The sequence below is a fragment of the Lampris incognitus genome, chromosome 1, assembly GCF_029633865.1.
Source record: "Lampris incognitus isolate fLamInc1 chromosome 1, fLamInc1.hap2, whole genome shotgun sequence".
Lineage (NCBI taxonomy): Eukaryota > Metazoa > Chordata > Actinopteri > Lampriformes > Lampridae > Lampris > Lampris incognitus.
In genome coordinates, this window is record NC_079211.1 from 91,394,771 (window position 1) to 91,421,954 (window position 27,184).

The following is a 27,184-nucleotide window of genomic DNA, read 5'->3' on the forward strand; positions in this document are numbered from 1 at the left end:
CCAGCAGTTTCCTGACAGTGTAGACAGTCCCACCATCAATGAGAGGGGTGGGCGGTGGGGGCTTGGCAGCGGTGACGAGTGGGCTCTCCTTGACTGGTTTGATCCGGCTGACGTGGAAGGTGGAGTGTATGCGGGTGGACATGGGAAGCTTCAATTTGACAGCAGTCAATGATTTTTGAGATTGGATATGGGCCAACGTACCTAGGTGCTAACTTGCGGGATGGATGGGCAGATCTTTGGTGGAGAGCCACACTCTTTGTCCGGGGCGGTCAGCCACTTTCTTGTAGGCGGCGGAGGTCTGGAGAAGAGTCCAGCGGGCACGAGACCACATGCCTCGACACCGGCGGACCATAACGGCAGCAGCGGGGACTTTGACGTCTTTTTCCAGGGCTGCGAAGAGGAGAGGCTGATAGCCGAACACCACCTGGAAGGGGGCGAGACCGGTCGAAGCAGGGGGAAGGGTGTTGTGGGCGTATTGACCCACAGCAGCATCCTGGACCACGATGAGGGGTTATCTTAGGACAGACAGCGAAGACCGGTCTCCATATCTTGGTTCAGCCTCTTCGTCTGGGAATGGTATACAGAGGAGAGGCTTCTAGTGGCCCCGACCAGCTGGCAGAAGGCCTCCCAGAACTGAGCCACGAACTGCAGCCCCCGGTCAGACAGAATGTTCCTAGGAAATCCAAAGGTTCTGAAAATGTTCTGGAGCAAAAGGTCAGCGGTTTGTTTGGCAGATGGTAGTTTGGGTGTGGGGATGAATTTAACCATTTTGGAAAATCTGTCAACGACAGTGAGGATGGCTGTGTTACCTTCGGATGGAGAGAGGCCAGTGACAAAGTCCACCGAGAGGTCTGACCAGGGGCGCTGTGGCATGGGCAGAGGGTGAAGGAGGCCAGCTGGTGGGGCATTGGAGCTTTTCTGCTGGGATAAGACAGCGACATACTTGTTGGGGATTGTGGAAGACCAAGCGCACGACACCAGACAGATATGGGGTTAGCCGAAACTGGCGTACTTTATTCCTTGCGCGTACAACAGTCAAACACAGGAAGGCAATAAGCGACAAGAAAACGGGAAGTCCAAGGGAAAAACTCGCGGGTAATCCAAAACGGGAACACGGCAGGATACTTCCACGGGGAAAAGGAAACCATAAACCAAGGGCTGGGGTGAGCTCGGAGAGAGAAGCACCGTAAGGGAAGAGTAGCCACTACTGCGAGGAGGTTACGGCACGAACTGACAATGGGCGCCCACCAAACTTAAGCCCAGCCCTGACGGCTAAGCCCGGCCCTGACGAGCTGATTGGCTGCCGGCGCGGGCCGTAACAATACCCTGACACGTCATCCTTGGCGTTAGCCCACCAGAACCGCTCCAACACTCTGAAGAGGTTTCGGCGGATGCCAGGAGAACTTGCTTTCATGAGCCTACTTAATAACCTCCCCCCGGAGGGAAGGGGGAACTAACAACCTGTTCATGGGGGTCTCAGGGGGTGCTGGAATTGCCCTGAGAGCCTCTATTACCTTGCTCTCCACACTCCAGGTGAACGCTCCCACGATGCAGGTTTCAGGGAGGATGGGTTCTGGATCTGAGGAGTCTGTTTGGGGTGCATGAATGCGTGACAAGGCGTCTGGCTTTGTGTTCTTGCTTCCTGGACGATATGACAGAGTGAAATTAAACCGGGAAAAGAAAAGTCCCCACCTGGCTTGGCGGGCATTGAGCCTCGTGGCACCCTTGAGGTATTCCAGATTCCGGCGGTCTGTCCACACGAGGAATGGTTGGGCCGCCCCCTCTAGCCAGTGCCTCCACTCTTCCAGCCAACAGCTCCCGGTCCCCCACAGAGTAGTTTCTCTCCGCCTGAGATAATCTCCGGGAAAGAAAAGCACAGGGGTGGATCTTATTATCCGTACCTAATCTCTGGGACAAGACGGCCCCCACTCCAGAGCTGGAGGCGTCCACTTCCACGATGAACTGTTGATCGACTGAGGGCAGGGTGAGGACCAGAGCTTCTTCAGGCACTGGAACACATCTTCGGAGGACTGAGACCACTGAAACGAAACCTTGGGAGAGGTTAAGGCACTTAAGGGGGCGGCCACTGAGCTAACGTTTCTAATGAACTTACGGTAGAAGTTTGCGAAGCCAAGAAAACGTTGTACCTCCTTTCGGGAGGTGAGGGTCGGCCACTCTGCCATAGTCTGGACCCATTTCCAAGTGATCGTGGGAGATCACATACCCCAGAAAGGTCACTTGTTTCCTGTGGAATTCAGACTTTTCTGCTTTGGCAAACAGTTCATTTTTCAAAACTTCCCGTACCATCTGGACATGAGACTCTTCGTCGGGGGAAAAAATAAGGATATCATCAAGAAATACAAAAACAGTTTGATTCAGGTCCCTCAGGACATCATTCACTATAGGGCTTGGAAAACTGCGGGGGCGTTTGTCAATCCAAGGGCATGACCAAGTACTCGTAGTGGCGAATGGGCGTATTGAAAGCCGTTTTCCATTCATCCCCCTCCCGGATGAATATTAGGTGATATACATTCCGTAAATCCAATTTTGTGAATACCTTGGCGCCCTTGAGGACATCAAAGACAGAAGAAATTAGTGGGAGGGGGCAACGGTTCTTCGTTGTAATGTTGTTGAGTGGGGAATAGTCTATGCATGGTCTTAGACTCTTGTCTTTCTTCTCAACGAAGAAGAACCCTGCTCCAGCTGGAGAGGATGATGGCCGAATTAGCCCTGCTGCGAGGGAGTCATTAATGTAGTCCTCCATAGCCTCTCTCTCGGCTGCGGGCAGAGAGTACAACCGACCTTTAAGAATGGGTGTACCGGGGAGGAGGTCGATAGCACAGTCTTATTCATGATGGGGAGGAAGAGAAGCCGCTCTGCTCTTACTGAAAACTTCTTGTAAGTCATGGTAACAGGCTGGGACACCAGTTAGTTCAGGAGAGTCCTTTGACTGTGTCTTACTCAAGGGATTAGAGGCTATGTCATGGAAACAGTCTTGGTAGCAGTTTTTTCCCCACCCAATTACCTGACTGGTAGCCCAGTTGATGCGTGGGTTGTGCTGAATCAGCCAGGGGTACCTGAAGATCAGGGGATGCATCTCAGAGTGTACAGGTGAAAACGGAGGTTTTCCTCATGTCCGTCGGGGAGGCACATCTGGATGGGGGAGGTCTGATGATTAACAGTGGCAATAAGCCTGCCGTCAAGAGCTGTGGCAAGAAGGGGTGTAGGCAGCGGCTCATCCGAGGCGCCTAGGCTCTGGGCTATACTGAAATCCATCAGGTTAGTATCTGCACCTGAATCAACTAATACTGAACAGTTCAGAGTAGAAGAGGCAGCGGTTAGTTTCACCTTTGTTAATTGTCTCTGAGTCTTATTTTTTTAAGAGTGGTAACACTCACCAGGGGTCTAGAGGGTGGAACAGGTAGGGAACCACGTAGAGGGCAGGAGGCGATGAAATGACCCAGCTGGGCACAGTATATGCACCGACCCTCCATCATCCGACGGTGACGTTCGGCTGGGGTGAGGCGGGTACGCCCAACCTCCATTGGCTCCAGAACAGCGTTGGGAGGTGAGCTGCTCATGGAGACCGCAGCTTGGGGAGGGGTGCCGAGCTGGTCAGGTTCCCTGATGGAGCGACCTCTCTGTCTATCCCTCAGTCTTTTGTTGATGCGGGTGGCTAAGGCGACGAGGGCATCCGGCTCCACAGGCAGGTCCAGAGGAGTGAGATGATCCTTCAGGGTCTCGGAGAGTCCATTAAAGAAGGCATCCACCAAGGCAGGTTGATTCCAACCGCTGTCGGCGGCTAGCGTGCGGAACTCTATGGCATAGTCCATCACAGATCGTCTTCCTTGTCTCAGGGAGTGTAGAGCTCTAGCAGCTTCTCTAGCGGGAAGAGTAGAGTGAAAATTTGGTTTAAATGTGTCGGTGAAGAGAGAAAGAGCGTTACATACTGCAGACCGCCGGCTCCATTCCGCGGTGGCCCACGCCCTGGCTCTCCCCGATAGGTAGGAGATAATGAAGGCTATTTTGGCTCGATCCGAGGGGGAGGAGGCGGGCTGGAACTCAAAATGGAGCTCGCACTGAGAGAGGAAGGGGCGGCAGTCATCAGATTCCCCAGAGAATCTTTCCGGACTGGAGAGCCGGACGGGTCTGACTTCTGAGGGAGGAGCAGGAGCCAGAGGCGGTTCTGGTGCCGGAGCTGACAATGAGGCCGGCGCAGGGGTTTCAGCTGACAGAGGGGTGAGTGGCTGAGCCCGTGGCTTGAAGCTGTCCGATGACGTAGTTGAGTTGAGCGGTAACTCTGCCGCACACCGCTTTACTGCGCTGGGAAGCTTCTGCCACAGCCCGATCCACCTGTTCAATCTTCTACTGCTGTTATCGGAGCCGACGCTCCTGCACTTCGAGGGTAGTGAGCACGGAGTCCTGCTCTGCTGTGTCAATCGAGCCAGATTGTTCTGTCAGGGACACAGAGACTGGCGGACACAAACGCTGGCAGGCAGACAGTAACCAATTCTCGGGGTCTTTAATTCGGTCCAAGGGTCAAAATCCACAAAGGCAATCAGACAGGCAGAGGTACAAAATCGGCAGGCAGAAGGCTTCAAGAACCAGGCGGACGAACAAACAGGCGACGGTACCAAAACAGGAGACGGAGACTCGGAAATCAGGAACGAAACAGTCAGACACGGGGAAACTCTCTAACATGAAACGCTGGAATGCTGCTCTAGGAGACAAGACAATCTGGTACTGACACACAGGGGAGCGCTGGTTAAATACACACAGGAGGGAAGGGATAACGAGGCACAGGTGAAACACATAAGGGCGGGGACAGGTAATCACATGGGGAACAGGACGTGAACACAGAGACAAGACTATCAAAATAAAACGGGAAACTGACACATGGCAGACCCTGACACTGAGAAGGTTTGGAAAATCCATTAGTTATTACCCAGGCTTTACCCAGCCAGTCAGGACCTGAGAAGGTTTGGAAAAACCATTAGTTATTACCCAGGCCTTACCCAGCCAGTCAGGACCTGAAGGTCTGGAAAAACGATGAACCCCTGTTGTTCTTTGTGCAAAAGTCAGATTGAGACCATCACACATTTATTTTGGGACTGCACCTTTTCCAGAAAGCTTTGGAAGGAAGTAAATGCTGTTGTGACGTGTTAAGTCTGTAATAATGTTCCCTTAAATGGAAATATGTATTGTTTGGTTTCCATGACACACCTAGTGTAAGTAACAATAAGTTCTACTTCATACATCTTGTTTTGTTTTTTTGGTTTTTTTTGTTGCAAAATTCCCCATCCATAAAAGTAGATGTTTAAATAATAAAGCATTGCCTGCTGTAATTATGGAAACTGAGAAATACATCTCCACCGTTTCCAGAAGCACGAACAGGAAAGCAGTGGAAAGGTTTTATTCTTGCTTCCATTATCACATTTTCACGGGGCGTGCATTCTTCATGTACCCCTGCAGCAAAGGGGCTTCGCTGTTGTTCAGCATTGTGTGTTTTATCTCTTGTTATTTCAACGTTGACCCCGGGCTTCTGCTTTTAGTTGTGGACGTTATACAGCGATATGTTGTCTGTAGTGATGACCCACGCCTTGACCCCGTCCAGGGTGTGTCCACGCCTGCCGCCCGGTGACTGCTGGGATAGGCTGCAGCACCCCGCCATCCCGAGAGCAGGATGAGCGGTTCGGATAAGGGATGGACGGATAGATTATTTTCATCATTGTTATTGTTAATCCTACCGTTTATTCGCTTTCTTTATTTGCTTGTGTTGTATCGTGAAGGTGTAAGGTTGTTTATGGCTGACGGGTCTGACGACATACTATATGCACCATGTTCCTATATCTTGTATTCTTTTAAACAAATGACAAGTTATACGGGTTTGGACCGCTTAGCTTTGTGTAAATGTAGCCACAATGGCGCATACAGTTCATTGATACATTTCATTGATACTTAATGGATATACAGTTTATATATAGTTATTCACATTTCATATTAATAATTGATTCCATGATTGGTTTGCACAATGTTTGTTCATTGATTATTGAGTGACACATGATTTGATTTGTTTGTGATTGTTCCCATGTGTGCATTTGAGTCTGGTCTCGCGTTGTTTGGGAGACGTGGTTTCGTCTTCTTTTCCGGTCGCGCGCTTCCACCTGCTTCCTGGCGGGATGATGCATGGACTGTCGGGTGGCCCGCGGTCTTTTCTCGTTATTCGCGGACATCATGGGTTAATGTTTGTCACGGAAGCTATAAGGACAATCATTGCAAGTTTCACGGACAATTCCCTCATTCTGGCATGCAGCCAACGAGGTACGTTATGTATGCTATGTGTAGCCCACGTTATGTGCGGCCTGATTTTATGTTAATTGTGCTAATTGTATTGTTTCATGTATACAGTTTTCACGGTGTTGATGGAGATTTGGAGACTTTGTTAAACCTGTTCCAGAAAGCTACTCGTGTTCGCCGTGCCTTGGGGGATTTACAGTGAAAACTCGTCCTGTTTCACCAACGCAAGTGGGACTAAAGATGGCGCCGATGTTTGTTTCACCACCTGGTTTCACCAACGCGCGTGGGACTGCATGACGGTGCAAATGAAAGCTGAGCTCAGCTCGCATTTTACACGCACATTAAAGGCAAGAAGATTGCATAAGGGCTATTTGCAAAACGAAGCCATGAGGAGCTTGGACACTTAACAAGTTAGTGATCTAAGAAAAGGGCGTTTGTAAATGTGCCATAAATTGTGTGAGTGAAATGTGCGTTGATTGAAAGTAATAACAACAAGCAACCGCTAGGGGTCTATGTTTACAACGTTTTGAAGTCTTTCATTGACTAGCCTATATTTGGGTGTGATTTTCAAGATAACAAGGTCTGACTGAATTCCTTTTGCATGTTTGAAATAAGTGTGCTTTGAAGTTTAAAGTATAAGTATGATTTCATTGAACAATATTATTCGATGCATTTAAACTAAAAAGGGGTTTACATAAGTGAAGGTTATTTTAGAGAAACAATTCTAAAATTCATAAATAATCACACAGCAAGCAGTAAGTTTAAAAAGGCTTACAGATTTATTATATTGACAGATTCATTATATTTACATATTTACATTAACCTTTACCTATTAACAAGTTTACAAGATGTCAGAGCAAGGAGAGCTTACTGATCAAGTTAAAGACAGTACTAGGGATAGTGAAGGTCCAGAGCAGTCTACCGGTGAGGTTAGGGATAAAGCTAGTGACAAAGAAGATTCCCTAGAGAAGCATGAAAAGAATCAAGTCGGCGATGCTGCTGAAGAACAGAAGGTAAGATGAAGCGAAAGAATCAGAACTCTGACAGAGAAGGGTAAAGGAATGCAAGACGAAAAAATAAAAGGTCTTCAACAAAGATTCAAATTAACGTATGATAAATGGAGAATTCAGGTTAAATTTCCCAAGAAGATATAATCACAGACAGAGCCAGTATCTGATGATATGCTCAACGACGTCATCGGTGAAGTCCGTGTCCTCTCTGCAGACGTCCAGTGTGCTTATGATGAACTACAGCAAATCGTAACACCAGACCACGAAGCACGTCGGAGAGTCGGTCTGTGCATCCAAGTATCCCAGTTCATCGTAGACAGAGCCTCAAGATGACTGGGCGGACTTGCACCTGAAGAGGAAGAACCAGATTGGCCTGAAGCAGGTTCTCTGTTCAATTCTAGTGTTAGTAGTTTCCCCTTTGGTTCGAAGAGGACCTCGCTACATACAAACGGGTCCACTGAAAAACGACTAGACACTGCTGCTGATGTCGCTGCTAACAAAGCTGTTCTGAAAGTGTCACAAGAACAAGAAAGAGAACAACAGGAAATACAGCGACTGGAAGAAGAAGCTAGAAAGGACATAGCCGAGCAAGAGGCAGCAGCTATAAGGCGTCGTTTAGAACGAGAAGCCGAAGAGTTGAAACTAAGAATCCAGAGAGAGGAAGAGGAAGCTAAAATCAAGGCTCAACTGGAAGTGAAACATGCAGCTCGCCAAAGGACGCTGCAAGAGAAGCGAAGAAAGGTACAGCATTTGGAGACGATGAAAAGTCTAAATGCAGCACACGTGACAATGGAAATGTATGATCAAGAGGAGGTCACAGAAGAAGAGAAGAAAGAGATCACACTGGATAGTGAGTTGAGAACAGTCAAGCAAGTGCCTGCTCCCACAAGTCCTCCATCCCCGTATGTGTTCTCTGCACCAAAGACTGTGATCACCTCCCCAAATGAAAGTACAGCAGAGCTTGTCAAGGTGCTAGCAGATGCAGTGAGTACCAACAGAATCCCAATCCCTGAGCCATCAGTAATCAGTGGGGATCCATTGATGTACAATGACTGGAGACTGTCATTTGAAATGCTGATCGACCAGAAGAATATCAAGGAAAATGAGAAGATCTACTACCTCCGTAGGTATGTGGATGGAGACGCAAAGAAAGCGATCGATGGCTATTTCCTACTTGGCACCGAGTCTGCCTATGTTGCTGCATGGGAGCTATTGGACAAAAGATATGGAAACCCATTCACAATCGCACAGTCGTACAGAGACAAGCTCCACACGTGGCCCAAGATGGGACCTAAGGATAGCCTCGAGCTCAGAAGGTTCACTGCTTTTCTCCGCAGTTGTGAGGCCACTATGACCCACATAAAGTCTCTGGAAATCTTGAATGACTGCAATGAAAACAGGAAGATTCTCTCCAAGCTACCGGACTGGTTAACGGCTAGGTGGAACCGGAAGTCTACTGAAATAGAAGAACGGAACAACCAGTTCCCCACCTTCAGCCAGTTCGTCGCATTTCTAACCAAAGAAGCAAAGATCGCCTGTAACCCCATCACCTCTCTGCAGTCACTCAAGCAAGGCGAAGCTGAGAACCCTAAGAGGCAAAATAATAGAACCGCTGGAGCAAAGGTACTAACAACAAGTTCAGATGAAAAGGAGGTCATGACATGTGTCTTCTGCAAGAAGAATTGACACACATTGCACAAATGCAGAAAGTTCATGAGGGAGGACGTTCAAGAGAGAACAACCTTTGTTAAGGAAAACAAGCTGTGCTTTAGTTGTCTCGAGCCTGGCCACCACTCAAAGAAATGCAGCAGCAGAAGTGAGTGTGACGTGTGCCACAAGCGGCACCCTACCTGCCTGCACACGGATAGAGCCAAAGGCGACAAGAGGCCACCACAAGCCAAGGAAAAGCAAAGAGGAACCCGAATCATCACCTCCTGAAGAAACGCCCACAGCTGCTACTTCACACAGAGCAATAGTTGGTGAGGCTGGCACACATACCTCTGCAATACTTCCTGTCTGGCTCTCATCTGCAACCTGCCCAGAACAAGAAGTCATCGTGTATGCGCTGCTGGACTCTCAAAGTGACTAAACCTTTATTCTAAGCGAAGTAGCTGAAACGCTAAAGGCCAACAAAGACCAAGTCAAGCTCAAGCTCACTATGATGACTGCAACCACAACAGTAAACTCTCAAAGAGTGAACAATCTACAAGTCCGTGGCTTCTACTCCAGAAAGAAGATCTCCCTACCACCAGCCTATACACGGGAATTCATTCCAGCCAACAGAGCTCACGTACCAACAAACAAAAAAGCGAAAGCCTGGTCCCACCTGGAGCACCTTCAGAAAAAGATAGCACCTCTACAAGAATGTGAAGTAGGCCTGCTCATCGGGTACAACTGCTCACAAGCCCTTCTACCAAGAGAAGTCGTATCTGGCAAAGCAAACCAGCCCTACGCACAACGCACAGACCTAGGATGGAGCATTGTGGGGTGTGGAAGTCCCTGTGTAGACTACGGAGATGCCATCGGAACGAGTCATCGCATAGTAGTGAGACAAGTGATACCAGATGTTGCTTCTGAGGACAACCCCGCGGATCACGCCTCTCGAGATTTGACTGCAGGCCAACTTAAGTCCTCAAACTGGTTCACCGGCCCAAAGTTTCTTTGGCAAAAGGGTCCACTCCACAGAGAATGCAAGGTGGGAGAAGTCAACGAAGATGATCCCGAGCTTTGAAAGGCTCTCGTGTGCAACACTGAGACAAAGGAACAGAGATCTTTATTAGACCACCTGAAGAAGTTCTCGGACTGGACAAGAGCTGTAAAGGCAGTTGCAAGATTACAGCGAATGGCCAGAGAACACAACGGTCTGAAGCAGCGCACCAATGAAAGTACAAGCATCGAGGAAAGGAAAGAAGCAGAGCTTGCCATCATTAAGTTGGCTCAAGAAGAAACATTCCCAGCTGAGATAAAAAGGCTCAAGCTAAAGAAGGAAGTTGCCAAGACCAAAGAAAGTAAGCTGCAGAAGTTAAGCCCCTTCCTGGACGAAGACGGGATCCTCAGGGTGGGAGGACGTCTAGGTCAAGCTGCGCTACACCCGCACATAAAGCATCCGGCAATACTTCCACAGAAAAGCCACATATCAGCCTTACTCATCAAGCACCACCACGAAAAAATACCACACCAAGGACACGGAATGACGACAAACGCACTCAGAGCAAATGGATGGTGGATCCTGGGATGCAGCAGTGCTGTCTCATCACACATCTACAAATGTGTCAAGTGCCGAATGTACAGACGACGCACCGAAGAACAAAGAATGGGCGACTTACCTCAAGATCGTATGGAAGCAACTCCACCTTTCACGTATACTGGAACGGCTTGCTTCGGCCCAATCTGCGTTAAGGAAGGAAGAAAAGATCTCAAAAGATATGGACTCATACTTACCTGTCTATGGTCAAGATCCGTTCACATAGAAGTGATCGACAATATGACAACCGACGCATTCATCAATGCACTCAGATCATTCATTGCCCTAAGAGGAAACGTTCGCCAACTGAGATGTGACCAAGGAACCAATTTCGTTGGCACAAGGAGAGAGTTCGCAGAACTCATGAAAGGAATGGATGAAGAGAGACTGAAGGCTCTAGGATGTGAGTTCCTCATGAATCCTCCAGCGGCAAGTCACATGGGCGGCATATGGGAGAGGCAGATAAGAACTATAAGGAGCATTCTGACTGCAATTCTGGACCAGTCTGCACAAACGCTCGACAGCACCTCTCTCCGGACTTACCTGTATGAAGTCATGTCCATCATCAACAGCCGGCCACTTACCGCTGGGCACCTGAATGACCCATCCGGACCTGAACCGTTAACCCCGAGCCACATTCTGACTATGAAGTCAACAATCATCCTTCCCCCACCTGGACAATTCATCAAGCAAGATCTCTATCTACAAAAGAGGTGGCGCCAAGTCCAGTATTTGGCCAACGAGTTTTGGACCAGATGGAGGAACGAATATCTTCTGAACCTGCAACCAAGACAGAAGTGGTGTAAAAACAGAAGGAACTCAAAAGTCAATGACATCGTCCTTCTCCAAGACGAACAGACACCACGCAACGAGTGGAGACTAGCAAGAGTCACTGAAGTCTACCCAGGGTAAGATGGTACGGTCAGAAAGCTGAAGCTGCTAGTTAGCCACACCACATTCGATAGCAAAGGGAAAGCTACAACCAGCACAATGTATCTAGAAAGACCTATACACTAAGTTGTTACTTTGATAGAAGCAGATTAGTGTACAGAGTACTACAGCGAGTTTCTTACTTACCTTTCACCCCTGAAAAGGAAACAGTTTTATTTATTTTACACATTGAAAGAAATATACTTTACTTACCTGGTACCTATGATATAGAAGTTTACCTGTTGAAAAAAAGGAAAACTTACCTGTAAACTTACCTTTCTAACTTTGAGAAATATCCTTTGATGATATGGTACCTGCAGTAACATTGTTTTTGAGAAATCCCACATACTGTTAAGTTTGTGTGCTTTGGTGGGAGTGTAAATGTAGCCATAATGGCGCATACAGTTCATTGATACATTTCATTGATACTTAATGGATATACAGTTTATACATAGTTATTCACATTTCATATTAATAATTGATTCCATGATTGGTTTGTACACTGTTTGTTCATTGATTATTGAGTGACACATGATTTGATTTCATTAAACCTGTTCCAGAAAGCTACTTGTGTTCGCCGTGCCTTGGGGGATTTACACTTTGGTTCCGAGGGAGAGGGGGTGTTCCTGGTGGGAGCACTTTTAGTGAGGGACACGCGAACGTCAGCGAGTGAGCGGAGTGACAAACGAGCGGCGCGCGGGATCGGCGCACAGAGAGGATCTGCCGTTTGGCCGGAAAACGGAAGAGGTCCGCAGAACCCGCGCGGTGCCTCCTCCTTCTCCCGGACACTGAATGAGGACGTAGTTGGCTGGGGTTTTTTCTTTTGCTTTGTTCTGTCTGCTTTGCTGTGTTTTGGTGGGGTTTGTTGGGGTATGTGTTTTGGTGGGGTTTGGGGTATGTGTTTTGGTGGGGTTTGGGGTATGTGTTTTGGTGGGGTTTTGGATATGTGTTTTGGTGGGGTTTGGGGTATGTGTTTTGGTGGGGTTTGTTGGGGTATGTGTTTTGGTGGGGTTTGGGGTATGTGTTTTGGTGGGGTTTGTTGGGGTATGTGTTTTGGTGGGGTTTGGGGTATGTGTTTTGGTGGGGTTTGTTGGGGTATGTGTTTTGGTGGGGTTTGGGGTATGTGTTTTTGTGTTGCGCTGCTGTGGGCTGGGGTAACGGAACTTCATTTCTTTTGTGTACGGAGTACATAATATGCAATGACAAATATGTTTTCCCTGGTTTTATGTGAATGAACGAAAGCCACTTTATTCAACACTGCATTCCTACAGTGAGTGTGTTCTCTGCGTGTAACCCATCCTATTGTACAGCAGCAGTGGGCGGCTGCAGCACCCGGGGACCAACTCCACTTCTTCTTTCCATTGCCTTGCTCAGGGGCACAGGCAGGAGTATTAACTCTAACATGCATGTCTTTTTGAAGGTGGGAGGAAACCGGAGCAACCGGGGGAAACCCACACAGACATGGGGCGAACATGCAAACTCCACACAGAAAGAACATGGGAAAACCTGGGGTTCGAACCCGGGACCTTCTTGCTATGAGGCAACAGTGCTAACCACTGGGCCACGTCGAACTATAGGATTACACTTCTATTTCCCACTTGTGTGTTGAGCCAGCAAAACATTTATGAGAATAATTTAAACTTGCTCTCATATATGATAAATAAAACTTGAAGCAATGACATTCAGCCTCGTCTAGGTGACGTCATGAGTCTGCAGGTTTTCATTAAACCATCTGATTTCACTGGCCAGTCCTCCTAACTGGTTGAAGGAGTGCTAACCAGTAAAACCAGTTTGTAGGATTTTGGATAGATGGATTTTTCATTGCCCTCACATGACGATATTTCTTTTGATCTTTTGTACAAAACCTCATACAGTAAGTACACATACTATACATACCACACGACATACCTACAGAGACAACAATACATTAACGCAAGAGTTTAGAGATTCAACGGCATTAGTAACAAAACTTGGTTGGAATCGAAACCTCCATGACACACATGGATACCACTGATCTGGTTTACTGATCCTCCATTAGGTCCTCAGCTGCAGCTGGTTTCTATTCTAGCAAGTGATTTATCACATTCACTTGTTCAAGCGTGGAACCTCCTGACTGAGTAACTGGAACAGGTGTACGTGATGAATTACCTGCTAGACTAGAATAACTGGAACAGGTGGATGTGATGAACTACCTGCTGGACTGAATAACTGGAACAGGTGGATGTGATAAACTACCTGCTAGACTAGAATAACTAGAACAGGTGGATGTGATGAACTACCTGCTAGACTGAATAACAGGAACAGGTGGACGTGATGAATTACCTGCTAGACTAGAATAACTGGAACAGGTGGATGTGATGAACTACCTGCTGGACTGAATAACTGGAACAGGTGGATGTGATAAACTACCAGTTAGACTAGAATAACTAGAACAGGTGGATGTCATGAATTACCTGCTAGATTGGAATAACTAGAACAGGTGGATGTGATGAACTACCTGCTAGACTGAATAACTGGAACAGCTGGATGTGATGAACTACCTGCTGGACTGAATAACTAGAACAGGTGCATGTGATGAACTACCTGCTACACTGAATAACTGGAACAGGTGGATGTGATGAACTAGTTGCTAGACTCAATAACTAGAACAGGTGGATGTGATGAACTAGCTGCTAGACTGAATAACTAGAACAGGTGGATGTGATGAACTACCTGCTAGACTTGAATAACTGGAACAGGTGGATGTGATTAACTATCTGCTAGACTGAATAACTGGAACAAGTGGATGTGATAAACTACCTGCTAGACTAGAATAACTAGAACAGGTGGATGTGATGAACTACCTGCTAGACTGAATAACTGGAAAAGGTGGATGTGATAAACTACCTGCTAGACTGAATAACTGGAACAGGTGGCTGTGATAAACTACCTGCTAGACTAGAATAACTAGAACAGGTGGATGTGATGAACTACCTGCTAGACTGGAATAACTAGAACAGGTGGATGTGATGAACTACCTGCTAGACTGAATAACTGGAACAGGTGGATGTGATGAACTACCTGCTAGACTTGAATAACTGGAACAGGTGGATGTGATGAACTAGCTGCTAGACCGAATAACTAGAACAGGTGGATGTGATGAACTACCTGCTAGACTGAATAACTGGAACAGGTGGATGTGATGAACTAGCTGCTAGACTGGAATAACTGGAACAGGTGGATGTGATAAACTACCTGCTAGACCGAATAACTAGAACAGGTGGATGTGATGAACTACCTGCTAGACTGAATAACTGGAACAGGTGGATGTGATGAACTAGCTGCTAGACTGGAATAACTGGAACAGGTGGATGTGATAAACTACCTGCTAGACTAGAATAACTAGAACAGGTGGATGTGATGAACTACCTACTAGACTGGAATAACTAGAACAGGTGGATGTGATGAACTACCTACTAGACCGAATAACTGGAACAGGTGAATGTGATGAACTAGCTGCTAGACTGAATAACTGGAACAGGTGGATGTGATGAACTAGCTGCTAGACTGAATAACTAGAACAGGTGGATTTGATGAACTACCTGCTAGACTGGAATAACTAGAACAGGTGGATGTGATGAACTACCTGCTAGACTGGAATAACTGGAACAGGTGGATGTGATGAACTAGCTGCTAGACTGAATAACTGGAACAGGTGGATGTGATAAACTACCTTTTAGACTAGAATAACTAGAACAGGTGGATGTGATGAACTACCTGCTAGATTGGAATAACTAGAACAGGTGGATGTGATGAACTACCTGCTTGACTTGAATAACTGGAACAGGTGGATTTGATGAACTAGCTAATAGACTGAATAACTAGAACAAGTGGATGTGATGAACTACCTGCTAGACTTGAATAACTGGAACAGGTGGATTTGATGAACTAGCTGCTAGACTGAATAACTGGACCAGGTGGATTTGATGAACTACCTGCTAGGCTGAATAACTTGAACAGGTGGATGTGATGAACTACCTGCTAGACTGAATAACTGGAACAGGTGGATGTGATGAACTAGCTGCTAGACTGAATAACTAGAACAGGTGGATGTGATGAACTACCTGCTAGACTGGAATAACTAGAACAGGTGGATGTGATGAACTACCTGCTAGACTGGAATAACTGGAACAGGTGGATGTGATGAACTAGCTGCTAGACTGAATAACTGGAACAGGTGGATGTGATAAACTACCTGTTAGACTAGAATAACTAGAACAGGTGGATGTGATGAACTACCTGCTAGATTGGAATAACTAGAACAGGTGGATGTGATGAACTACCTGCTAGACTTGAATAACTGGAACAGGTGGATTTGATGAACTAGCTAATAGACTGAATAACTAGAACAAGTGGATGTGATGATCTACCTGCTAGACTTTAATAACTGGAACAGGTGGATTTGATGAACTAGCTGCTAGATTGAATAACTGGACCAGGTGGATTTGATGAACTACCTGCTAGGCTGAATAACTTGAACAGGTGGATGTCATGAACTACCTGCTAGACTGAATAACTGGAACAGGTGGATGTGATGAACTAGCTGCTAGATTGAATAACTAGAACAGGTGGATGTGATGAACTACCTACTAGACTGAATAACTGGAGCAGGTGGATGTGATGAACTACCTGCTAGACTAGAATAACTAGAACAGGTGGATGTGATGAACTACCTGCTAGACTGAATAACTGGAACAGTTGGATGTGATGAACTACCTGCTAGACTTGAATAACTGGAACAGGTATATTTGATGATATAGCTACTAGACTGAATAACTAGAACAGGTGGATGTGATGAACTACCTGCTAGACTGAATAACAGGAACAGGTGGACGTGATGAATTACCTGCTAGACTAGAATAACTGGAACAGGTGGATGTGATGAACTACCTGCTGGACTGAATAACTGGAACAGGTGGATGTGATAAGCTACCAGTTAGACTAGAATAACTAGAACAGGTGGATGTGATGAACTACCTGCTAGACTGGAATAACTAGAACAGGTGGATGTGATGAACTACCTGCTAGACTGAATAACTGGAACAGGTGGATGTGATGAACTACCTGCTAGACTTGAATAACTGGAACAGGTGGATGTGATGAACTAGCTGCTAGACTGAATAACTGGAACAGGTGGATGTGATGAACTACCTGCTAGACTTGAATAACTGGAACAGGTGGATGTGATGAACTAGCTGCTAGACCGAATAACTAGAACAGGTGGATGTGATGAACTACCTGCTAGACTGAATAACTGGAACAGGTGGATGTGATGAACTAGCTGCTAGACTGGAATAACTGGAACAGGTGGATGTGAAAAACTACCTGCTAGACCGAATAACTAGAACAGGTGGATGTGATGAACTACCTGCTAGACTGAATAACTGGAACAGGTGGATGTGATGAACTAGCTGCTAGACTGGAATAACTGGAACAGGTGGATGTGATAAACTACCTGCTAGACTAGAATAACTAGAACAGGTGGATGTGATGAACTACCTACTAGACTGGAATAACTAGAACAGGTGGATGTGATGAACTACCTACTAGACCGAATAACTGGAACAGGTGAATGTGATGAACTAGCTGCTAGACTGAATAACTGGAAGAGGTGGATGTGATGAACTAGCTGCTAGACTGAATAACTAGAACAGGTGGATTTGATGAACTACCTGCTAGACTGGAATAACTAGAACAGGTGGATGTGATGAACTACCTGCTAGACTGGAATAACTGGAACAGGTGGATGTGATGAACTAGCTGCTAGACTGAATAACTGGAACAGGTGGATGTGATAAACTACCTTTTAGACTAGAATAACTAGAACAGGTGGATGTGATGAACTACCTGCTAGATTGGAATAACTAGAACAGGTGGATGTGATGAACTACCTGCTTGACTTGAATAACTGGAACAGGTGGATTTGATGAACTAGCTAATAGACTGAATAACTAGAACAAGTGGATGTGATGAACTACCTGCTAGACTTGAATAACTGGAACAGGTGGATTTGATGAACTAGCTGCTAGACTGAATAACTGGACCAGGTGGATTTGATGAACTACCTGCTAGGCTGAATAACTTGAACAGGTGGATGTGATGAACTACCTGCTAGACTGAATAACTGGAACAGGTGGATGTGATGAACTAGCTGCTAGACTGAATAACTAGAACAGGTGGATGTGATGAACTACCTGCTAGACTGGAATAACTAGAACAGGTGGATGTGATGAACTACCTGCTAGACTGGAATAACTGGAACAGGTGGATGTGATGAACTAGCTGCTAGACTGAATAACTGGAACAGGTGGATGTGATAAACTACCTGTTAGACTAGAATAACTAGAACAGGTGGATGTGATGAACTACCTGCTAGATTGGAATAACTAGAACAGGTGGATGTGATGAACTAGCTGCTAGACTGGAATAACTGGAACAGGTGGATGTGATAAACTACCTGCTAGACCGAATAACTAGAACAGGTGGATGTGATGAACTACCTGCTAGACTGAATAACTGGAACAGGTGGATGTGATGAACTAGCTGCTAGACTGGAATAACTGGAACAGGTGGATGTGATAAACTACCTGCTAGACTAGAATAACTAGAACAGGTGGATGTGATGAACTACCTACTAGACTGGAATAACTACAACAGGTGGATGTGATGAACTACCTACTAGACCGAATAACTGGAACAGGTGAATGTGATGAACTAGCTGCTAGACTGAATAACTGGAACAGGTGGATGTGATGAACTAGCTGCTAGACTGAATAACTAGAACAGGTGGATTTGATGAACTACCTGCTAGACTGGAATAACTAGAACAGGTGGATGTGATGAACTACCTGCTAGACTGGAATAACTGGAACAGGTGGATGTGATGAACTAGCTGCTAGACTGAATAACTGGAACAGGTGGATGTGATAAACTACCTTTTAGACTAGAATAACTAGAACAGGTGGATGTGATGAACTACCTGCTAGATTGGAATAACTAGAACAGGTGGATGTGATGAACTACCTGCTTGACTTGAATAACTGGAACAGGTGGATTTGATGAACTAGCTAATAGACTGAATAACTAGAACAAGTGGATGTGATGAACTACCTGCTAGACTTGAATAACTGGAACAGGTGGATTTGATGAACTAGCTGCTAGACTGAATAACTGGACCAGGTGGATTTGATGAACTACCTGCTAGGCTGAATAACTTGAACAGGTGGATGTGATGAACTACCTGCTAGACTGAATAACTGGAACAGGTGGATGTGATGAACTAGCTGCTAGACTGAATAACTAGAACAGGTGGATGTGATGAACTACCTGCTAGACTGGAATAACTAGAACAGGTGGATGTGATGAACTACCTGCTAGACTGGAATAACTGGAACAGGTGGATGTGATGAACTAGCTGCTAGACTGAATAACTGGAACAGGTGGATGTGATAAACTACCTGTTAGACTAGAATAACTAGAACAGGTGGATGTGATGAACTACCTGCTAGATTGGAATAACTAGAACAGGTGGATGTGATGAACTACCTGCTAGACTTGAATAACTGGAACAGGTGGATTTGATGAACTAGCTAATAGACTGAATAACTAGAACAAGTGGATGTGATGAACTACCTGCTAGACTTTAATAACTGGAACAGGTGGATTTGATGAACTAGCTGCTAGATTGAATAACTGGACCAGGTGGATTTGATGAACTACCTGCTAGGCTGAATAACTTGAACAGGTGGATGTCATGAACTACCTGCTAGACTGAATAACTGGAACAGGTGGATGTGATGAACTAGCTGCTAGATTGAATAACTAGAACAGGTGGATGTGATGAACTACCTACTAGACTGAATAACTGGAGCAGGTGGATGTGATGAACTACCTGCTAGACTAGAATAACTAGAACAGGTGGATGTGATGAACTACCTGCTAGACTGAATAACTGGAACAGTTGGATGTGATGAACTACCTGCTAGACTTGAATAACTGGAACAGGTATATTTGATGATATAGCTACTAGACTGAATAACTAGAACAGGTGGATGTGATGAACTACCTGCTAGACTGAATAACAGGAACAGGTGGACGTGATGAATTACCTGCTAGACTAGAATAACTGGAACAGGTGGATGTGATGAACTACCTGCTGGACTGAATAACTGGAACAGGTGGATGTGATAAGCTACCAGTTAGACTAGAATAACTAGAACAGGTGGATGTGATGAACTACCTGCTAGACTGGAATAACTAGAACAGGTGGATGTGATGAACTACCTGCTAGACTGAATAACTGGAACAGGTGGATGTGATGAACTACCTGCTAGACTTGAATAACTGGAACAGGTGGATGTGATGAACTAGCTGCTAGACTGAATAACTGGAACAGGTGGATGTGATGAACTACCTGCTAGACTTGAATAACTGGAACAGGTGGATGTGATGAACTAGCTGCTAGACCGAATAACTAGAACAGGTGGATGTGATGAACTACCTGCTAGACTGAATAACTGGAACAGGTGGATGTGATGAACTAGCTGCTAGACTGGAATAACTGGAACAGGTGGATGTGAAAAACTACCTGCTAGACCGAATAACTAGAACAGGTGGATGTGATGAACTACCTGCTAGACTGAATAACTGGAACAGGTGGATGTGATGAACTAGCTGCTAGACTGGAATAACTGGAACAGGTGGATGTGATAAACTACCTGCTAGACTAGAATAACTAGAACAGGTGGATGTGATGAACTACCTACTAGACTGGAATAACTAGAACAGGTGGATGTGATGAACTACCTACTAGACCGAATAACTGGAACAGGTGAATGTGATGAACTAGCTGCTAGACTGAATAACTGGAAGAGGTGGATGTGATGAACTAGCTGCTAGACTGAATAACTAGAACAGGTGGATTTGATGAACTACCTGCTAGACTGGAATAACTAGAACAGGTGGATGTGATGAACTACCTGCTAGACTGGAATAACTGGAACAGGTGGATGTGATGAACTAGCTGCTAGACTGAATAACTGGAACAGGTGGATGTGATAAACTACCTTTTAGACTAGAATAACTAGAACAGGTGGATGTGATGAACTACCTGCTAGATTGGAATAACTAGAACAGGTGGATGTGATGAACTACCTGCTTGACTTGAATAACTGGAACAGGTGGATTTGATGAACTAGCTAATAGACTGAATAACTAGAACAAGTGGATGTGATGAACTACCTGCTAGACTTGAATAACTGGAACAGGTGGATTTGATGAACTAGCTGCTAGACTGAATAACTGGACCAGGTGGATTTGATGAACTACCTGCTAGGCTGAATAACTTGAACAGGTGGATGTGATGAACTACCTGCTAGACTGAATAACTGGAACAGGTGGATGTGATGAACTAGCTGCTAGACTGAATAACTAGAACAGGTGGATGTGATGAACTACCTGCTAGACTGGAATAACTAGAACAGGTGGATGTGATGAACTACCTGCTAGACTGGAATAACTGGAACAGGTGGATGTGATGAACTAGCTGCTAGACTGAATAACTGGAACAGGTGGATGTGATAAACTACCTGTTAGACTAGAATAACTAGAACAGGTGGATGTGATGAACTACCTGCTAGATTGGAATAACTAGAACAGGTGGATGTGATGAACTACCTGCTAGACTTGAATAACTGGAACAGGTGGATTTGATGAACTAGCTAATAGACTGAATAACTAGAACAAGTGGATGTGATGAACTACCTGCTAGACTTGAATAACTGGAACAGGTGGATTTGATGAACTAGCTGCTAGATTGAATAACTGGACCAGGTGGATTTGATGAACTACCTGCTAGGCTGAATAACTTGAACAGGTGGATGTCATGAACTACCTGCTAGACTGAATAACTGGAACAGGTGGATGTGATGAACTAGCTGCTAGATTGAATAACTAGAACAGGTGGATGTGATGAACTACCTACTAGACTGAATAACTGGAGCAGGTGGATGTGATGAACTACCTGCTAGACTAGAATAACTAGAACAGGTGGATGTGATGAACTACCTGCTAGACTGAATAACTGGAACAGTTGGATGTGATGAACTACCTGCTAGACTTGAATAACTGGAACAGGTATATTTGATGATATAGCTACTAGACTGAATAACTAGAACAGGTGGATGTGATGAACTACCTGCTAGACTGAATAACAGGAACAGGTGGACGTGATGAATTACCTGCTAGACTAGAATAACTGGAACAGGTGGATGTGATGAACTACCTGCTGGACTGAATAACTGGAACAGGTGGATGTGATAAACTACCAGTTAGACTAGAATAACTAGAACAGGTGGATGTCATGAATTACCTGCTAGATTGGAATAACTAGAACAGGTGGATGTGATGAACTACCTGCTAGACTGAATAACTGGAACAGCTGGATGTGATGAACTACCTGCTGGACTGAATAACTAGAACAGGTGCATGTGATGAACTACCTGCTACACTGAATAACTGGAACAGGTGGATGTGATGAACTAGTTGCTAGACTCAATAACTAGAACAGGTGGATGTGATGAACTAGCTGCTAGACTGAATAACTAGAACAGGTGGATGTGATGAACTACCTGCTAGACTTGAATAACTGGAACAGGTGGATGTGATTAACTATCTGCTAGACTGAATAACTGGAACAAGTGGATGTGATAAACTACCTGCTAGACTAGAATAACTAGAACAGGTGGATGTGATGAACTACCTGCTAGACTGAATAACTGGAAAAGGTGGATGTGATAAACTACCTGCTAGACTGAATAACTGGAACAGGTGGCTGTGATAAACTACCTGCTAGACTAGAATAACTAGAACAGGTGGATGTGATGAACTACCTGCTAGACTGGAATAACTAGAACAGGTGGATGTGATGAACTACCTGCTAGACTGAATAACTGGAACAGGTGGATGTGATGAACTACCTGCTAGACTTGAATAACTGGAACAGGTGGATGTGAAGAACTAGCTGCTAGACCGAATAACTAGAACAGGTGGATGTGATGAACTACCTGCTAGACTGAATAACTGGAACAGGTGGATGTGATGAACTAGCTGCTAGACTGGAATAACTGGAACAGGTGGATGTGATAAACTACCTGCTAGACCGAATAACTAGAACAGGTGGATGTGATGAACTACCTGCTAGACTGAATAACTGGAACAGGTGGATGTGATGAACTAGCTGCTAGACTGGAATAACTGGAACAGGTGGATGTGATAAACTACCTGCTAGACTAGAATAACTAGAACAGGTGGATGTGATGAACTACCTACTAGACTGGAATAACTAGAACAGGTGGATGTGATGAACTACCTACTAGACCGAATAACTGGAACAGGTGAATGTGATGAACTAGCTGCTAGACTGAATAACTGGAACAGGTGGATGTGATGAACTAGCTGCTAGACTGAATAACTAGAACAGGTGGATTTGATGAACTACCTGCTTCACTGGAATAACTAGAACAGGTGGATGTGATGAACTACCTGCTAGACTGGAATAACTGGAACAGGTGGATGTGATGAACTAGCTGCTAGACTGAATAACTGGAACAGGTGGATGTGATAAACTACCTTTTAGACTAGAATAACTAGAACAGGTGGATGTGATGAACTACCTGCTAGATTGGAATAACTAGAACAGGTGGATGTGATGAACTACCTGCTTGACTTGAATAACTGGAACAGGTGGATTTGATGAACTAGCTAATAGACTGAATAACTAGAACAAGTGGATGTGATGAACTACCTGCTAGACTTGAATAACTGGAACAGGTGGATTTGATGAACTAGCTGCTAGACTGAATAACTGGACCAGGTGGATTTGATGAACTACCTGCTAGGCTGAATAACTTGAACAGGTGGATGTGATGAACTACCTGCTAGACTGAATAACTGGAACAGGTGGATGTGATGAACTAGCTGCTAGACTGAATAACTAGAACAGGTGGATGTGATGAACTACCTGCTAGACTGGAATAACTAGAACAGGTGGATGTGATGAACTACCTGCTAGACTGGAATAACTGGAACAGGTGGATGTGATGAACTAGCTGCTAGACTGAATAACTGGAACTGGTGGATGTGATAAACTACCTGTTAGACTAGAATAACTAGAACAGGTGGATGTGATGAACTACCTGCTAGATTGGAATAACTAGAACAGGTGGATGTGATGAACTACCTGCTAGACTTGAATAACTGGAACAGGTGGATTTGATGAACTAGCTAATAGACTGAATAACTAGAACAAGTGGATGTGATGAACTACATGCTAGACTTGAATAACTGGAACAGGTGGATTTGATGAACTAGCTGCTAGATTGAATAACTGGACCAGGTGGATTTGATGAACTACCTGCTAGGCTGAATAACTTGAACAGGTGGATGTGATGAACTACCTGCTAGACTGAATAACTGGAACAGGTGGATGTGATGAACTAGCTGCTAGATTGAATAACTAGAACAGGTGGATGTGATGAACTACCTACTAGACTGAATAACTGGAGCAGGTGGATGTGATGAACTACCTGCTAGACTAGAATAACTAGAACAGGTGGATGTGATGAACTACCTGCTAGACTGAATAACTGGAACAGTTGGATGTGATGAACTACCTGCTAGACTTGAATAACTGGAACAGGTATATTTGATGATCTAGCTACTAGACTGAATAACTAGAACAGGTGGATGTGATGAACTACCTGCTAGACTGAATAACTGGAACAGGTGGATTTGATGAACTAGCTGCTAGACTGAATAACTGGACCAGGTGGATTTGATGAACTACCTGCTAGACTGAATAACTAGAACAGGTGGATGTGATGAACTACCTACTAGACTGATTAACTGGAACAGGTGGATGTGATGAACTACCTGCTAGACTGAATAACTAGAACAGGTGGATGTGATGAACTACCTACTAGACTGAATAACTGGAACAGGTGAATGTGATGAACTAGCTGCTAGACTGAATAACTGGAACAGGTGGATGTGATGAACTAGCTGCTAGACTGAATAACAGGAACAGGTGGACGTGATGAATTACCTGCTAGACTAGAATAACTGGAACAGGTGGATGTGATGAACTACCTGCTGGACTGAATAACTGGAACAGGTGGATGTGATAAACTACCAGTTAGACTAGAATAACTAGAACAGGTGGATGTCATGAACTACCTGCTAGATTGGAATAACTAGAACAGGTGGATGTGATGAACTACCTGCTAGACTGGAATAACTAGAACAGGTGGATGTGATGAACTAGCTGCTAGACTGAATAACTGGAACAGGTGGATGTGATGAACTACCTGCTAGACTTGAATAACTGGAACAGGTGGATGTGATGAACTACCTGCTAGACCGAATAACTAGAACAGGTGGATGTGATGAACTACCTGCTAGACTTGAATAACTGGAACAGGTGGATTTGATGAACTAGCTAATAGACTGAATAACTAGAACAAGTGGATGTGATGAACTACCTGCTAGACTTGAATAACTAGAACAGGTGGATTTGATGAACTACCTGCTAGATTGAATAACTGGACCAGGTGGATTTGATGAACTACCTGCTAGGCTGAATAAGTTGAACAGGTGGATGTGATGAACTACCTGCTAGACTGAATAACTGGAACAGGTGGATGTGATGAACTAGCTGCTAGATTGAATAACTAGAACAGGTGGATGTGATGAACTACCTACTAGACTGAATAACTGGAGCAGGTGGATGTGATGAACTACCTGCTAGACTAGAATAACTAGAACAGGTGGATGTGATGAACTACCTGCTAGACTGAATAACTGGAACAGTTGGATGTGATGAACTACCTGCTAGACTTGAATAACTGGAACAGGTGTATTTGATGAACTAGCTACTAGACTGAATAACTAGAACAGGTGGATGTGATGAACTACCTGCTAGACTGAATAACTGGAACAGGTGGATTTGATGAACTAGCTGCTAGACTGAATAACTGGACCAGGTGGATTTGATGAACTACCTGCTAGACTGAATAACTAGAACAGGTGGATGTGATGAACTACCTACTAGACTGATTAACTGGAACAGGTGGATGTGATGAACTACCTGCTAGACTGAATAACTAGAACAGGTGGATGTGATGAACTACCTACTAGACTGAATAACTGGAACAGGTGAATGTGATGAACTAGCTGCTAGACTGAATAACTGGAACAGGTGGATGTGATGAACTAGCGTCTAGACTGAATAACAGGAACAGGTGGACGTGATGAATTACCTGCTAGACTAGAATAACTGGAACAGGTGGATGTGATGAACTACCTGCTGGACTGAATAACTGGAACAGGTGGATGTGATAAACTACCAGTTAGACTAGAATAACTAGAACAGGTGGATGTCATGAACTACCTGCTAGATTGGAATAACTAGAACAGGTGGATGTCATGAACTACCTACTAGACTGGAATAACTAGAACAGGTGGATGTGATGAACTACCTGCTAGACTGAATAACTGGAACAGGTGGATGTGATGAACTACCTGCTAGACTTGAATAACTGGAACAGGTGGATGTGATGAACTACCTGCTAAACCGAATAACTAGAACAGGTGGATGTGATGAACTACCTGCTAGACTGAATAACTTGAACAGGTGGATGTGATGAACTAGCTGCTAGACTGGAATAACTGGAACAGGTGGATGTGATGAACTATCTGCTAGACTGAATAACTGGAACAGGTGGATGTGATAAACTACCTGCTAGACTAGAATAACTAGAACAGGTGGATGTGATGAACTACCTACTAGACTGGAATAACTAGAAAAGGTGGATGTGATGAACTACCTACTAGACTGAATAACTGGAACAGGTGAATGTGATGAACTAGCTGCTAGACTGAATAACTGGAACAGGTGGATGTGATGAACTAGCTGCTAGACTGAATAACTAGAACAGGTGGATGTGATGAAATACCTGCTAGACTGGAATAACTAGAACTGGTGGATGTGATGAACTACCTGCTAGACTGGAATAACTGGAACAGGTGGATGTGATGAACTAGCTGCTAAACTGAATAACTGGAACAGGTGGATGTGATAAACTACCTGTTAGACCAGAATAACTAGAACAGGTGGATGTGATGAACTACCTGCTAGATTGGAATAACTAGAACAGGTGGATGTGATGAACTACCTGCTAGACTTGAATAACTGGAACAGGTGGATTTGATGAACTAGCTAATAGACTGAATAACTAGAACAAGTGGATGTGATGAACTACCTGCTAGACTTGAATAACTGGAACAGGTGGATTTGATGAACTAGCTGCTAGACTGAATAACTGGACCAGGTGGATTTGATGAACTACCTGCTAGGCTGAATAACTTGAACAGGTGGATGTAATGAACTACCTGCTAGACTGAATAACTGGAAGAGGTGGATGTGATGAACTAGCTGCTAGACTGAATAACTAGAACAGGTGGATGTGATGAACTACCTGCTAGACTGGAATAACTAGAACAGGTGGATGTGATGAACTACCTGCTAGACTGGAATAACTGGAACAGGTGGATGTGATGAACTATCTGCTAGACTGAATAACTGGAACAGGTGGATGTGATAAACTAC

The 27,184-nt window shown here is 44.9% G+C and overlaps 1 protein-coding gene across 1 annotated transcript in view; it reads right to left on the reverse strand.

Annotated features, from left to right (window-relative positions):
- rsph14 (radial spoke head 14 homolog) overlaps positions 1–27,184 on the reverse strand; it is a 124,382-nt gene that overhangs the window by 12,037 nt on the left and 85,161 nt on the right. The gene's annotated exons all lie outside the window — the stretch shown is intronic.